Below are 15,000 nucleotides of genomic sequence, written 5' to 3' on the forward strand. Positions count from 1 at the left end.
TGATAAACGTGTCTGCAGTGTAGAGTTTTTTTTTTAATAGATTTTTTGTTCTATATTGTTGATGGTATGAATGGGAATAAGCTTACTGAAACGTGTGTAATGTATTGAAATTAATATAATTATAAGAGTAACTTTCAAGATTAGAATAAGGAAAATAGCAACTTCCCCTTAATAGAATTAAAAATAATGAACCCGGCTAATTATAAGACCATAACAAGAAAAATGTACCTTTATATAAATAAAATTGTGGCTAAACCACACCTTACATTACTCTTTACTAATATTTGAATTTTCTTACTATTCCCTACCATGGTTAGCGAGCTGATTGACCTCATTCTTCTTTTACCCATTCTCCCCATTAGCCAAAAATAATGGGAAAAAAATGTGTTACATTAGAATGAAGTCTGGTGCCCATATGTCAAATGCCAAGGATTACTAATTTGCTTTTAGTATTTGAATATTTATGAAACATGCTGTTATATCATCATCCTAAAATGAATTCTTATTGGACACTTGCAGAAATTAAACATAAAAATCAGTCTATATATCAGTTTAGTGAGATCGTTGTTACTGCATGGGCATGAGTCACGATATGACATTGAAACAATCTTCAACAGATTTAGTAAATTTGAGAACAAAACCCTCTGAAGAATATTGGGAGTTAAAAAGGAGGACAGGGTTAGTAGTGAAACTACAAGAGAGATTACTCAGGTGCCATATGTGGATGAGATCATAATGAGGGATGGATAATAATTATTTTATTTTCATTTAAAATAAAATAATTATTGTCTGATCTCTTTGGCTTCGAATGTTTCCCAGACTTTCTCTCTCTCTCCTTTCATTGTGCGAACAGTTATTTTTGTCTCCAGCGACAGATTGGCTCTCTCTCTCTCTCTCTCTCTCTCTCTCTCTCTCTCTCTCTCTCTCTCTCTCTCTCTCTCTCTCTCTCTCCAGTTGAGAGCTCCCAAAGAAGAAGTACAATACACGACGACGCTAGCTAACGAAGCTGGCAAATTTATTTTGTCAGTCGAAGGTTTGTTCAGGTCGAAAGTCCAGCCGGGTCACTGCTCTCTCTCTCTCTCTCTCTCTCTCTCTCTCTCTCTCTCTCTCTCTCTCTCTCTCTCTCTCTCTCTCTCTCTCTCTCTCTCTCAATTATCTTTGGATGTCTACTTTTTCCAGAATGCTGCGAGAGATCGTTCTGGAGAATTATGTATTTCCCTGTATTCGCAATCGGGTGAAATTCTGTTGTATGGTAGAATATTTAACTAACGTACAGTATTTTCATTGATTCCCTATTTTAACTTGTATCAATCTTCATACACACACACACACACACACACACACACACACACACACACACACACACATATATATATATATATATATATATATATATATATATATATATATATATATATATATATATATATATATATATACATGTATATATAATATATATATCTGTCTATCTATCTATATATACATACATACATACATGTATATACACGGATATATATGTATATGTATGCATATATATATATATATATATATATATATATATATATATATATATATATATATATATTTATATATATATATATATATTTATATATATATATATATATATATATATATATATATATATATATATATATATATATATATATATATATATACATACATTTATATATCACTATTATCTCTTACGCAAAGGGCTTCGATTAGATTTCGCCAGTCGTCTCTACATCGAGCTTTCCATTCAATACTTCTCTATTCATCATCTGCTTCACGCTTTGTAGCACTCAGCCATGTGGGCCTGGGCCTTCCAACTCTTCTCGTACCTGGTAGAGCCCAGTTAAATGTTTGATGAGCTAACCTCTCTTGAGGAGTGCGAAGAGCATGCCCAAACCATCTTCATGGATCCCTCATTATGATCTCATCCACATATGGCACCTGAGTAACCTCTCAAAGTTTCATTACTAACCCTGTCCTCCCATTATATTCCAATATTCTTCTGAGGCCTTTGTACCCAGATCTACTTGATCTGTTGAAGATATTTTCATGTCATACCATGACGCATGTCCATACAGTAACACTGATCTCACTAAACTGATATATAGCCTGATTTTTATGTGTAATTTCAGGTGGTTTGATCTCCAAATTATATTTAACCTAGCCATTGTCCAATTGGCTCTTTTCAATTTTTCATTAAACTCCTATTCTAAAGACCTTGTATTAGAGATTATAGTTCCCAAATTTTTTAATGATTTTACCTCATTAATCCTTTCACATTCCAATGATATTTGATCTTCCATTTTTTGTGTTTATCTTGAGCCCAACCTCGTGTGATATTTCATGAAATCTGGAAAGCAAGCATTGCAAATCCTGTGGTGTTCTGCTAACAAGAAGAGCGTCATCAGCATACTCCAGGCTAGCTAATTTCCTATTATCAATCCAGTCCAATCCTTTTTCCACGATCTCCAAGTGTTCTACGCATTACAAAATCCACGAGGAGGATAAACAACATAGGTGACAACACATTGACTTTGAGTGCTCTGTTGTTCACTGAAAATTCATTAGATAAGACTACATTAATAATAATTTTGCATTTGCTATGCTCATGAACAGATTTAATGAATTTCACACATTTAAGAGGAATCCCTTAATAACACAAGACTCTCCACAAAATTGGCCGGTGCACACTATCAAAGGCTTTTTCACAGTCTACAAATGCCATCAAACGTGGTTTTCTATACTCTACGCATTGCTGTACAACATTTCTCAAAAGTAAATTTAGTCGTTGGAACTTCTACCTTTTCTAAATCCTGCTTGTTCATATTTCAGCTTTTCATCAGTTTTTCTCTCCAGTGGCTTTAGAATAGGCATACTATATATTTTCATAACAACTGATGTAAGTGTTATGCCTCTCTAATTACTGGAATCAGTCAGGTCTCCTTTTATTGCCTTTTCCACCAGCACTAATAACTCCCATAACTTACTTTTGAGAAACACATTAGGTTTGTGTCTTCTTCAATTGCACAACAAATTTGCTTATTGAGAAAGTCTTTTAAGATTTTCGGTGATCAATCTATTCTGAAGAAGTGTTTTAATTCTTTCATTCTACCATGTTTTGAGTATTGTTCTCCTGTCTGGTGTTCAGCTGCTGATTCTCATCTTAATTTGTTGGACAGAAACTTACGGTCTATTAAGTTTCTTATTCCTGATCTAGATATTAATCTTTGGCACCGTCGTTCAGTTAGTTGGTTATGCATGTTGCATAAGATTTTTCATAACTCTGACCATCCTTTACATTCAGATCTCCCTGGACAATTCTTTCCTGTTCGTAATACTAGGCAGGCAGTTGATTCTAATAGCCAGGCCTTCTCCATCATGAGACTCAATACTACGCAGTACTCTAGAAGTTTTATTCCAGCTGTTACCAAATTGTGGAATGATCTTCCTAATCGGGTAGTTGAATCAGTAGAACTTCAAAAGTTCAAAGTTGGAGCAAATGTTTTTAGGTTGACCAGGCTGACATGAGTCTTTTTACAGGTTATATATGACATATCTGTTTTTGGCGTTGTTAATAGTGTATATAGGACATATCTGCTTTGACGTTGTTACTGTTTTAGAATGATTTACTGTTGACTTGTTCTCGTCATTTATTTATTTCCTTATTTCCTATCCTCACTGGGCTATTTTTCCTTATTGGAGCCCCTGGGCTTATAGCATCGTACTTTTCCAACTAGGGCTGTAGCTTGGCTAGTAATAATAATAATAATAATAATAATAATAATAATAATAATAATAATCTGGTTTTGTCTCTTCATGCCACATTCTACAAAATAATCTAGTAAATATTCTGGGAGTTACTTCCTTCTCGGCCAGTATCATCTCGGCCCATATTCCATCGTATCCAGCGGCTTTCCGTCTCCTGAGTTTTTTAATGCTAACTTTGACTTCAAGCACACGGAATTCATTCATGGGCACATCAAGGTCTTCATCAGCTTCAAGTATATCAATCAAATTATTCCCTTCGTATCTCACTAAAGTGTTCCATCCAACATTATCATTTTTCGTCTTCTGTTGTTATGACGGGTCCATGTCTCTTTTTGATTAATATATGCTTCCTTGCCCCAGTCAAGATTTCATTAATAATTCCAAGAGCGATTCCTACACAATAGCCACTCCCTGAATTCATAGCTTTGTCAGCTTCATCTGTTTTACAGTGTAAATATTCTCTCCAGTCATTTCTTGCTCTTCTTTTGACCTCACTATCAATGCTGGAATATTTAGCATGCACTACCTTGTAATTTTTATGACTTCCTCGAAACTTTCAACAATCAAATCTGTCTTTGTCTCCTTGTTATAGTATCCCAAGTATCTTTTGATATCCATGGCTTTTCCTTGTAACTGTGTATCCCAAGACATCACTACCATCTGACTGATATGTATTTTTAATATCACATCATTCTTCATTAAGTTTCTGCTCTTCGTCTCTTAAAGTCTCTATGACTGCAAATCGATTCCTACATTCAATTGCAAATGTTTTTCTGGGCTCTTTTTCTAAAATCTTAGTTGTTTCAGACCTATGTATTCTATCTAACTTTCTATTGTATGCTTTTAGTTTGAATGTCAGCGTTGTGATAAGTAGCTGGTGATCACTACCAATATCTGCACTTCTATAGCTTCTTACATTTTTCAGTCCTCCATATCTCTTTATTAATAGCAATGTGATCTATTTGATTTTTTTAATTGCTATATGATGTAGTATGTATATTGGTGGATGGCCTTGTGCTGAAAAAGAGTACCTCCAATGACAAGATTGTTTGCTGAACAGAAATTTATGAAATGTGCTCTAGTTTCATTTGCAATTTCGTCAAAACCCTGAACATCCATCTCATTTTTATCAATGATTATTACTTCCAACTTTTGCATTGAAGTCGCCAATCACAATTTTCATATCTCTGGGATATCATCTATTACATTCTGCAGTTCTTCATAGTATTCATCCTTCCTTTCTTCAGGGGAATAATTTGTTAGTGCATAGCGAACTATTTCATTGCTTTGATTTGAACTTTGAAAGTAACAATCTACTATTTACAGCTCTCCACTCGGTTAAATTCTTTTTTGTTCCTGGTGTCATCATCCTTACTACCCTTTCTCTTCCAACCCCATCTGATCTACCTGAGTAGATATATATATTGCCTTGGTCCAAAGTTTCCTTACCAATCCCCTTACAACGTGTTTCACTTAATTCAAAGATATCCAAACTATATTTCATAAATTTACTGTCCAATTGCTGAAACTTCCCAATCTGATTCATGATTGTAACATTCCAATTACCAATTTTCAATCGTTCTTCATTATATATTAACCGGGAGATTCTTAGCAACTCCCTATGCCTGGGACTGGGGTCCATTCTCTCATCGTCTCTTTTCATTGACTGACTAAATTCATAGAGGATTCATTGGCTAGATACATCAAAGGATAGCCAGTTCCTTGTGATGCGCACTGCCTATCTAACTAAGGCAAGTGACACCTGCCAGTCCACACTAATTCTAGTATGATCAACTTCCAGCCATCAGGCGTAAAGGCCGAAGCGACAGTTTGTCTATCGTCTTAAATCCAATTCGTCCCCCTGCTGCCAATGACGTCATCGAAATTTAGAGGGCATTTCCTCCACACCCAAAGCTCTCAATACCCTAACAGGTTGCTTATCCGCTTATACAAGTATAAACATTGGCAAACATGGATTGCTAAGATATATGGCCTATCAATGTAAATATATATATATATATATATATATATATATATATATATATATATATATATATATATATATATATATATATATGCATGTATATATTAAATATATTATATATATATATATATATATATATATATATATATATATATATATATATATATATATATATATATATATATATATATATATATATATATAAACGTATGTGCGTGTGATTAATTTTTGGGTATAAAAAGAATCAGGTGATTAAAAACTTTTACCATATACATCAAATGTTTTTATAAGCATTTCTTCTTGATAAGTTATATGTTTTTTTTTCTTTTAAACAACAATAATAATAATATTGATTACAAACAAAAACAATCAGCTTCATTAGAGCGAAGCTTAATCAATTTTGTTTGTATAACGTATCCAGGATAATAAGAATAATTAGAACCTACCCTGTATGAAGAGATTAAGCAATTAATCCTTTATTGTGTTGTCATTAATAGATAAGATATGAGTTGGTACTCATTGATTATATATAGGGAATATTGGAGATGACTCATCCATAGATACAAAGGCTTCTCTTTACAGTATTAGGGAATAAGTTTTGATATTTATATTGAAGAGCATTTAATTACAATAGCTGTTGTTAGTATCTCATATTGTGTGAAGTTTATGAAAATTTCAATAATGGAATTTTAAAGGAAAGAAACCAAGAATTTAAAGGTAATTTTTTGAACATTATCTTCCTGATAGAAATTAAAATAGTTTTTTTTTTTTTTTTTAAATTAAGGAATGAATGAAGCTTAACTCCCATAATTACAAAAATTATATTTTTATGGTTCTTCACAACATTGACTTCGAATGAAATTTAGTCCAGTAAATATCTTTTTAAACCACATATGGATATTGATTTAATTTAATTTATGGATTCTATGGATTTAATTACCATTTATAATCATTTAGTTTGAAATTACCCAGTAAATTTGAAACGGACGATAAAAATGTTTTGAAGCATTGTTGGGTAGGTTTGGGAAAGGAAATATTTCTGAAGTATTGTTGGCATTCAATAACCAGACGCATAAGCTTGATTAATTTACTCCTGAAAAAAAGCTGGTAGTTGTAAAGAGAATTCAATCCTTTGCTTTTGAAAACCAAAAGCAACCCTTTGGCTCAGAAGAGTAAAAGCAACCCGTTTCCTTGGAAGAGAGTGAGAACAACCCTTTGCCTCAGAAGGGTAAAAACAATCCTTTGCCTTGGAAGAGAGTGGGAACTATCCTTAGCCTCAGAAGGTTAAAAGCAATCATTTGCCTTGGAGGAGTAAATGCACCAATTTGCCTTGGAAGAGATTAAGAGCAACCTTTACATCACAAAAGTAAAAGTAATCCTTTTCCTTGAAAGAAAGTAAGAGGTACCCTTAGCCTCAGAAGAGTAAAAGCAATCATTTCCGGGAGAGTAAAAGCAACCTTTTGTCGTGGAAGAGAGTAACAACAGCCTTTTGCTGCAGAAGAGTAAAAGCAATCATCAGCCTTGGAAGAGAGTAAGAACAACCCTTTTGCTCAGAAGAGTAAAAGCAATCCTTTACTTTGGAAGAGAGGAAGAGCCACCCGTAGCCTCAGAAGAGTAAAAACAATCCTTAACCTTGGAAGAGAGTAAGAACAACCCTTTGCCTCAGAAGAGTAAAAGCAATCTTTAGCCTTGAAAGAGAGTAAGAACAGCCCTTTTCCTCAGAGGAGTAAAAACAATCCTTAGCCTGGGAAGAGAGGAAGAACACCTTTTGCGTCAGAAGAGTAAAAGCAATCTTTGACCATGGAACAGAGTAAGAACAACCTTTTGCCACAGAAGAATAAAAGGAATCCTCAGCCTTGGAAGATAGTAAGAACAGCCCTTTTGCTCAGAAGAGTAAAAGCAATCCTTATCTTTGGAAGAGAGTAAGAGCCACCCGTAGTCTCAGAAGGGTAAAAACAATTCTTAGCCTTGGAAGTGAGTAAGAACAACCTTTTGCCTCAGAAAAGTAAAAATTGTCCTTTGCCTTGGAAGAAAGTAATAGCCACCCTTAGCCTCAGAAGAGTAAAATCAATCATTTAAAGGAGAGTAAAAGCAACATTTTGCGTTGAAAGAGAGTAGGAGCAATATTTTGCCTCAGAAGAGTAAAAGCAACCCCTTTCTTTGGAAGAGAGTAAGAACAACCCATTGCCTCTGAAAAGTAAAAGCAATCTTTTACTTTTGAAGAGAGTAAGTGCCACCCTTAGCCTCAGGAGAGTAAAAGCAATCCTTAGCCTTGGAAGAGTAAAAGCAAACCTTTTCCTTGGAAGAAAGTAAGAACATTCCATTGCCTCAGAAGAGTAAAAGCAGTCCTTTACTTTGGAAGAGAGTAAGAGCCACCTGTAGCCTCAGGAGAGTAAAAGCAATCATTTGTCTTGGAAGAGTAAAGCAACCCTTTTCCTTGGAAGAGATTAAGAACAACCCTTTGCCTCAGAAAAGTAAAAGCAATCCTTTACTTAGGAAGAGAGTAAGAGCCAGCCATAGCCTCAGAGGAGTAAAAGCAATTATTTGTTTTGGAAGAGTAAAAGCAACCCCTTGATTTAGAAGAGACTAAGAGTAACCCTTTGCCTCAGAAGAGTAAAAGCAATCCTTTGCCTTGGCAGAAAGTAAGAATTACCCAAAGCCTCAGAAGAGTAAAAGCAGTCATTTTCCCTGTAAGACTTAAAGGTACCATTTGCCTCAGAAGAGGGTTGTGGTGGCCGATGTGTCAACGTCGCTGACTGGTGAACACCAGACTTGGGTTCGAGTCCCGCTCAAACTCGTTAGTTTCTTTGGTCCCTGCAACCTTACCATCCTTGAGAGCTAAGGAGGGAGGGTTTTGGGGAGCCTATAGATCTATCTGCTGAGTCATCAGCAGCCATTGCCTGGCCCTCCTTGGTCCTAGCTATGAGGAGAGGGGTCTTGGGCGCTGATCGTGTGTGCATATGGTCAGTCTCTTGGGCATTGTCCTGCTCGATAGGGCAGTGTCACTGTCCATTGCCCCTACCATTCATGAGCAACCTTTAAATCTTTAAAAGGCAAAGGAACCTTTTGCCTTGGAAGAGAGTAAAAACAATGCTTTGTCATGGAAGAAAATAAGAGCAACTCTTTGCCTTAGAAGGGTTAAATCAACCCTTTTCCTCAGAAGAGTTAAAACAACCATTTGCCTCAGAAAAATGAAAACTACTCTTTGCCTTGGAAGAGAGTAAGAGCAACCCCTTGCTGTGGAAGAAAGTAAGAGCAACCCTGTGCAGTGGAAGAGAGTAAGAACGACCCTTTCACTCAGAAGTGTAAAAGTAACCTTTGGCTTGGAAAAGAGTAGGAGCAACCCTTTGCTTTAGAAGAATTAAATAAACCCTTTGCCACAGAAGAGTTAAAGTAATCCTCTGCCCTACATGAGTAAAAGCAACCCTTTGCTTTGGAAGAGAGTAAAAGCAACCCTTTGCCTCATAAGATTAAAAGCAACCCTTTGCCTCAAAAGAGAGTAAGAGCACCCCCTTGCCTCAGAATAAAAACATTCTTTTTCCTCGGAAGAGTAAAAACAACCCTTTGTTTTAGGAGAGTAAGAGAAACCCTTTGCTTCAGATCAATAAAAGCAAAGCTTTGCCTCAGTGAAGTAAAAGTAATCCTTTACTTCAGAAGAGCAAAAGCAACCTTTTGTATCAGAAGAGTAAAAGCCACCCTTTGCCTCGAAAGGGTACAAACAACCCTTTGCATCAGAGGATTAAATGCAACCCTTTGCCTCAGAATAGTAAAAGGAACCCTCTGCCTCAGAAGAGTAAGATTAACACTTTGCCTTGGAACAGAGGAAAAGCAACCCTTTGCCTTGGTAAAGGGTAAGAGCAGCACTTTGACTCAAAGGAGTAAAATCAACTCCTTGCCTTAGAGGAGTAAAAACAACCCTTTGCCTCAGAAGAGTAAGAGCAACCCTTGGCCTCAGAAGACTAGAAGCATCCCTTTGCCTCAGAGGAGTAAAAACAACCCTTTGCCTCAGAAGAGTAAAAGCAACTCTTTGCCTCAGAAAAGTAAAAGCAACTCTTTGCCTCAGAAGAGTAAAAGCAACCCTTTACCTAAGAATAATAAAAGCAACCCTTCACTTCATATGAGTAAAAGCAACCCTTTGCCTTTGAAGAGAGTTAGAGCAGCCCTTTCCTCAGAAAAGTAAAAGCAACCCTTTGCTTTGGAAGAGAGTAAGAGCAATCCTTTGCCTAAGAAGATTAAAAATGATCCTTTGCCTCAGAGGAGTAAAAGCTACCTCTTTGCCTCTGAAGAGAAACGCCATCTTGTGTTGTTTATATGGGCTCCAATCTCCTATAAAATAAGTCCCTAAGCTCTTGTAACCTCGGATAGGTTAGAGAGGTCATTGTTTTCTCTCGAGGAGAAACTATCCCCTCAACAGCCTTTTCCCCCTACTACCACACCACACATTCCTACGATCCTTTTACTCTTGACTCTAGGCACTAATTCTTCCACATGGCGCAATCCTCTCTCTGGTCGTTGTTTTAGATTAGGCCAACACTATGTTGGCTCGGTCCTCTGGCCTTCATCCTCAATTTTTTTTGAAAGACTTCCCTTCGTCAGGGCCACCATTGCTTGGCCCCCCTTCTTCAGGGAAACCTTCGTCCAGCCCCCCCCCCCTCTCTCTCTCTCTCTCTCTCTCTCTCTCTCTCTCTCTCTCTCTCTTCACCTCACTGCGCTGTTCTTCCTGGCCTATATCATTTACTGATGTACGCAACCTGCCCAAAAAGATGGCTTAATATTTAGATACATATGCACACACAGATTCAGCCCTTCCTACCCCCTCACCCTTTCCTAACTACAACCCCTCTCATCAGGGTATAACTACTCCCTCTCCTGAGGGATGGGGAGAGACCGAGTAGTTATACATCTGGCAATGGCGCTGGGCGTGACCGGAAACATATATATTGCCAGACACCTGAGCTTTATTGTTTAGAGGAGATACTATTTTTTCCCACGTCGTCTTAGTTTAAGTATACACTGAGAATTAAGGAAAGGTGACTTGGGATGAATCTTACCCAATGAATTTTTGTATCCGAGGAAGGAGACTTGGGTCAGCCATCAGTCGGAGTAAGCCTCACGGATTGGTTGGGAAGCTCCTCTTGTTTGAATAATCCTTTCGAAGGATTAATATCTTCCCTTTTGGCTCTGGCTTCACTGGGTCCCATTGCTTCTGATGAGCTTCCCTTTGACATTGTGTGCGCTCTACAGCTTATGTCTCTGGTCTACCCAAGGTCTATAGAATACGGGGTCTACCTAGACCGTGCTCTGGTCGTTCTGGGTATTGTGACGAGTCCAGATGTCCATACTAGGTCTGTTTTAACCTTAAGCTCCTTATCATCTAAATATTTAGCCCGTATTTTTGACGCGTCGCGTACACTAGCATTTATATAATCTCCTATTTTAAATTACTTGAGAATGATTAAAGTGGGAAAAGATGTAAACAAAGAAGAAGAAGAGAAAGATTAAAGTTGAACCCTATTTCTTCCGAAAGATTCATTCGGAAAGTATTTTCAAATGAATAAAAAAAAAAAATCCATCGTTTGCAATTGTCCTTACAAAGATTTCGCATTGGATCATCCTTCATTCTGAATAGTCATTGTGAAGAGCTGTATCCAATGCGTCCCAATTTTGAACAATCCCCCTTATCCTGTACCAGATCCTTCATACCTAACCAAGTTTACACGACTTAATCTCCCGCATAACCCGGCTTTAGACAAAGCGACTTTGTTTGCAAGTTTTCACTGAAAGTTAGCAAACATTGGAGAATTGCTTTGCCGTCGTTAGATTAGTTTCTCTGTTCGAGGCCCTTTTTTGATGGTGTTATTGAGCTTCTGTACAAAGGATTCTTTACTGCAAAGGGATATCCTATTTTCTGTTTCACAATTATTGTAGATTGAAATTCAGGAAAGCAGAAAATAAATTTTTCCATCCGAAGATTTTTTTGTGGCGTCATTTCCCCTCATCCTTATATATGGTTTTTTTTTTTTTTTGAGGGACTGATTTTTCAATTATAAAAGGCCGAGTACAGGCTTCATGTGCTGTATATGCAAAGATATTTTTCAAGTATGTAAATGCACTTACAGTATGTATGCGGCGTACAGTGGTGTCTGTGAGTGTATTGTTTATTTAGTCTATGTAAATTTGTATAGTTACACTTATTTGTAAAAAATATTTCTCCTTATTTAAGATCCAGCATACTTCTGGAGTTTTTTATATATATATATATATATATATATATATATATATATATATATATATATATATATATATATATATATATATATATATATATATATATATATATATATATATATATATCATCAGCTGTAACTAGTCCACTGCAGGACGAAGTCCTCAGACATGTTTTTCCACTCGTGTCGGTTTATAGTCTTTAAATGCCAGTCTATACCCGCAATTTATCTTAGTTCTTCAATTTACCCTCTTCTCTTCTCTCCTTTGCTGCTTTTGCAATCTTTAGGGACCCATTCTGTTATTCCTAAGGTCTATCTATTATCAGTCGTTCTCATTATATGTTCTGCCAATGTCCATTTCTTTTTCATACAAGTTAGAATATCCTCTACTCAAATTTGCTCTCGTATCCTTGTTGCTCCTTTTAAAACGGTGTTATTCCCAAAATGATTCTCCCCTTTGCTCTCTGCGTTGTAAGTAGCTTATGTTCTAAGGCTTAAGTAAGATTCCAAGTTTCTGATGCAGAAGTTAATACTTGTAGGACCATCTGATTTTATACTTTTCTTTATAGAGATATAGGCATTTTTCTTTTCAAAATCTCATTTTGTGTACCAAAAGCTCTCCATCCCCTGTTTATCCTTTTATTTTCTGTTTCATGTAGTAAGGAAACACTTGATGTCTGTTCCAAGTAAGTATCCATTAAGACTCTCTTAGAGGTTCGTCCATAACCTTTATTTGTTGTCTCTTTGTTTTCATGGAACCTTATTTAATTTAAATATATATGTGTATAGTATATGTATATGTATATATATATATATATATATATATATATATATATATATATATATATATATATATATATATATACAGTATATATAAATATATATATATATATATATATATATATATATATATATATATATATATATATATATATATATATATATATATATATATATATATATATATAAAGAGAGAGAGAGAGAGAGAGAGAGAGAGAGAGAGAGAGAGAGAGAGAGAGAGAGAGAGAGATATCCAGCATATGTGTGTTTGTATATCTGTGTACAGTACTCGTGAACATGTATGTATTTTGCGTCTTTATATATTTGTTGAATCTGTTGATGAAATAATGTTCTATTTATCTACATTTTTGCTAGCAAAAAGATCAAAGTAGTTGTTTTTAAGGAAGAAAAATTACTCTTGTTTATAATAGATAGAATAATAAACAACTACAAAAATACAAATAGTCATGTAACACCTCATAAGCTAATTCTTCTAAGGATTATTATTCAGAATGTTGGTTTCAAAGACTTTTTTTTTCATTGCGCTTACCTCTAAGCTTTACAAAGACACCTTCTTATAACCTTCCTTTTGCTTGGGGGCAGATGTCTCACTTTAAAGGTTTAAAGGCTACTCGTGAATGGCAGAGGCAAGGGACAGTGACATTGCCCTATCAAGCAGGACAATGCCGTAGAGACTGACCATATATACATATGATCAGCGCCCAAGACCCTCATCATCCAAGCTAGGACCAATGAGGGTCAGGTAATGGCTGCCGATGACTCAGCAGATAGACTTATAGGCTCCCCCAATCTTTAGCTCACAAGGATGGTGAGGTTGTAGTGACCAAAGAAACTATCTAGTTTGAAGGGGACTCGAACCCCAGTCTGGCGTTCACTAGTCAGGGACGTTGCCATATTGGCCACCACATACGGAACGGCTATCGGAATGCAGTCCATTGCTATTTAAATTAGGAATATAGATAAGGGTTGTAAGTTGTTTTTGCATATTGATAATGATATTGATAATAATGATAATAGTAATATTAGTAAGTGATAATAATAATAATAATAATAATAATAATAATAATAATAATAATAATAATAATAATAATAATAATAATAATAATGTATTATTGCAAATTTTGAGTTATTCAAAGGTAAATGAAATTGATATTGAGAAAAAAAAGGTAACAAATTATAAATGTCATTGCCCTTAAAACTATAAATGGTTTTTTATTATATTAATGTAATTAACAATAGAGAGTTATATATTATAGAAATAAAATGACATTGGAAACAAAGAAAAATTAATATGGAATCATTAAAGACCAATCAAGGTGATGTCCACCCTAAAGACACTGATATTCTTTTTTTTTCTGATGATTTTTTAGAAAGATTCGGATAAAAGAAAGGAGGTTTGAAACCGAAAAAAAAATCATATGATGCATGATAATTTCAGAAAACTTATTATTTAAGATAATTCAGATAGGGTTGATAAAAACATATATATATATATATATATATATATATATATATATATATATATATATATATATATATATATATATATATATATATATATATATATGAAGGCATAAGTAATAAAATCCTATAATTATACGTTCTGTTAGCTTTGCCGGTGGTAACGGAAATAGCATTATGATTGCTGTGACAGTCCTTACCCGTAGAAAATTTGCGCGCGCACAAACACTCCCGCGAGTCGAACTACAGTATATATACTTAAAACGCTTGAAGCAGATTAAAGCTCTTGCAATGTTTCCTCAAGCTAACTCCTTGGCTTACCTGGAAAACGGCGATGAGCTCATAGATGTGGCAATTTTACTGAACGCCTTGCCATATCTTCCCTTGAACTGGGCGAGTTCGGATTAGAGAGTTATTGTTAGATGGGATATGTGGCATCGCCGCAGATCTTTGACACTTTTAGTAGCTGGACTATGGTGAATGAATGAATGATTTGAAGTTCTCTGGCATACTGATATCGAAGGTCATTGACGCCGATGGACTGTGGTGAAGGATTATTTATTGATTTTAGGAAAGAATATTTAGACGGAGAATGACATATAACGATTGCATGGATATTGTGTTTATTGTATTTATGATAATACCAGACGAGAGAGAGAGAGAGAAGAGAGAGAGAGAGAGAGAGAGAGAGAGAGAGAGAGAGAGAGAGAGAGAGAGAGAGAGAGAGAGAGAGAGAAGGGTCGCACA

This window comes from Palaemon carinicauda, chromosome 19 (genome assembly GCF_036898095.1).
Source record: "Palaemon carinicauda isolate YSFRI2023 chromosome 19, ASM3689809v2, whole genome shotgun sequence".
NCBI lineage: Eukaryota > Metazoa > Arthropoda > Malacostraca > Decapoda > Palaemonidae > Palaemon > Palaemon carinicauda.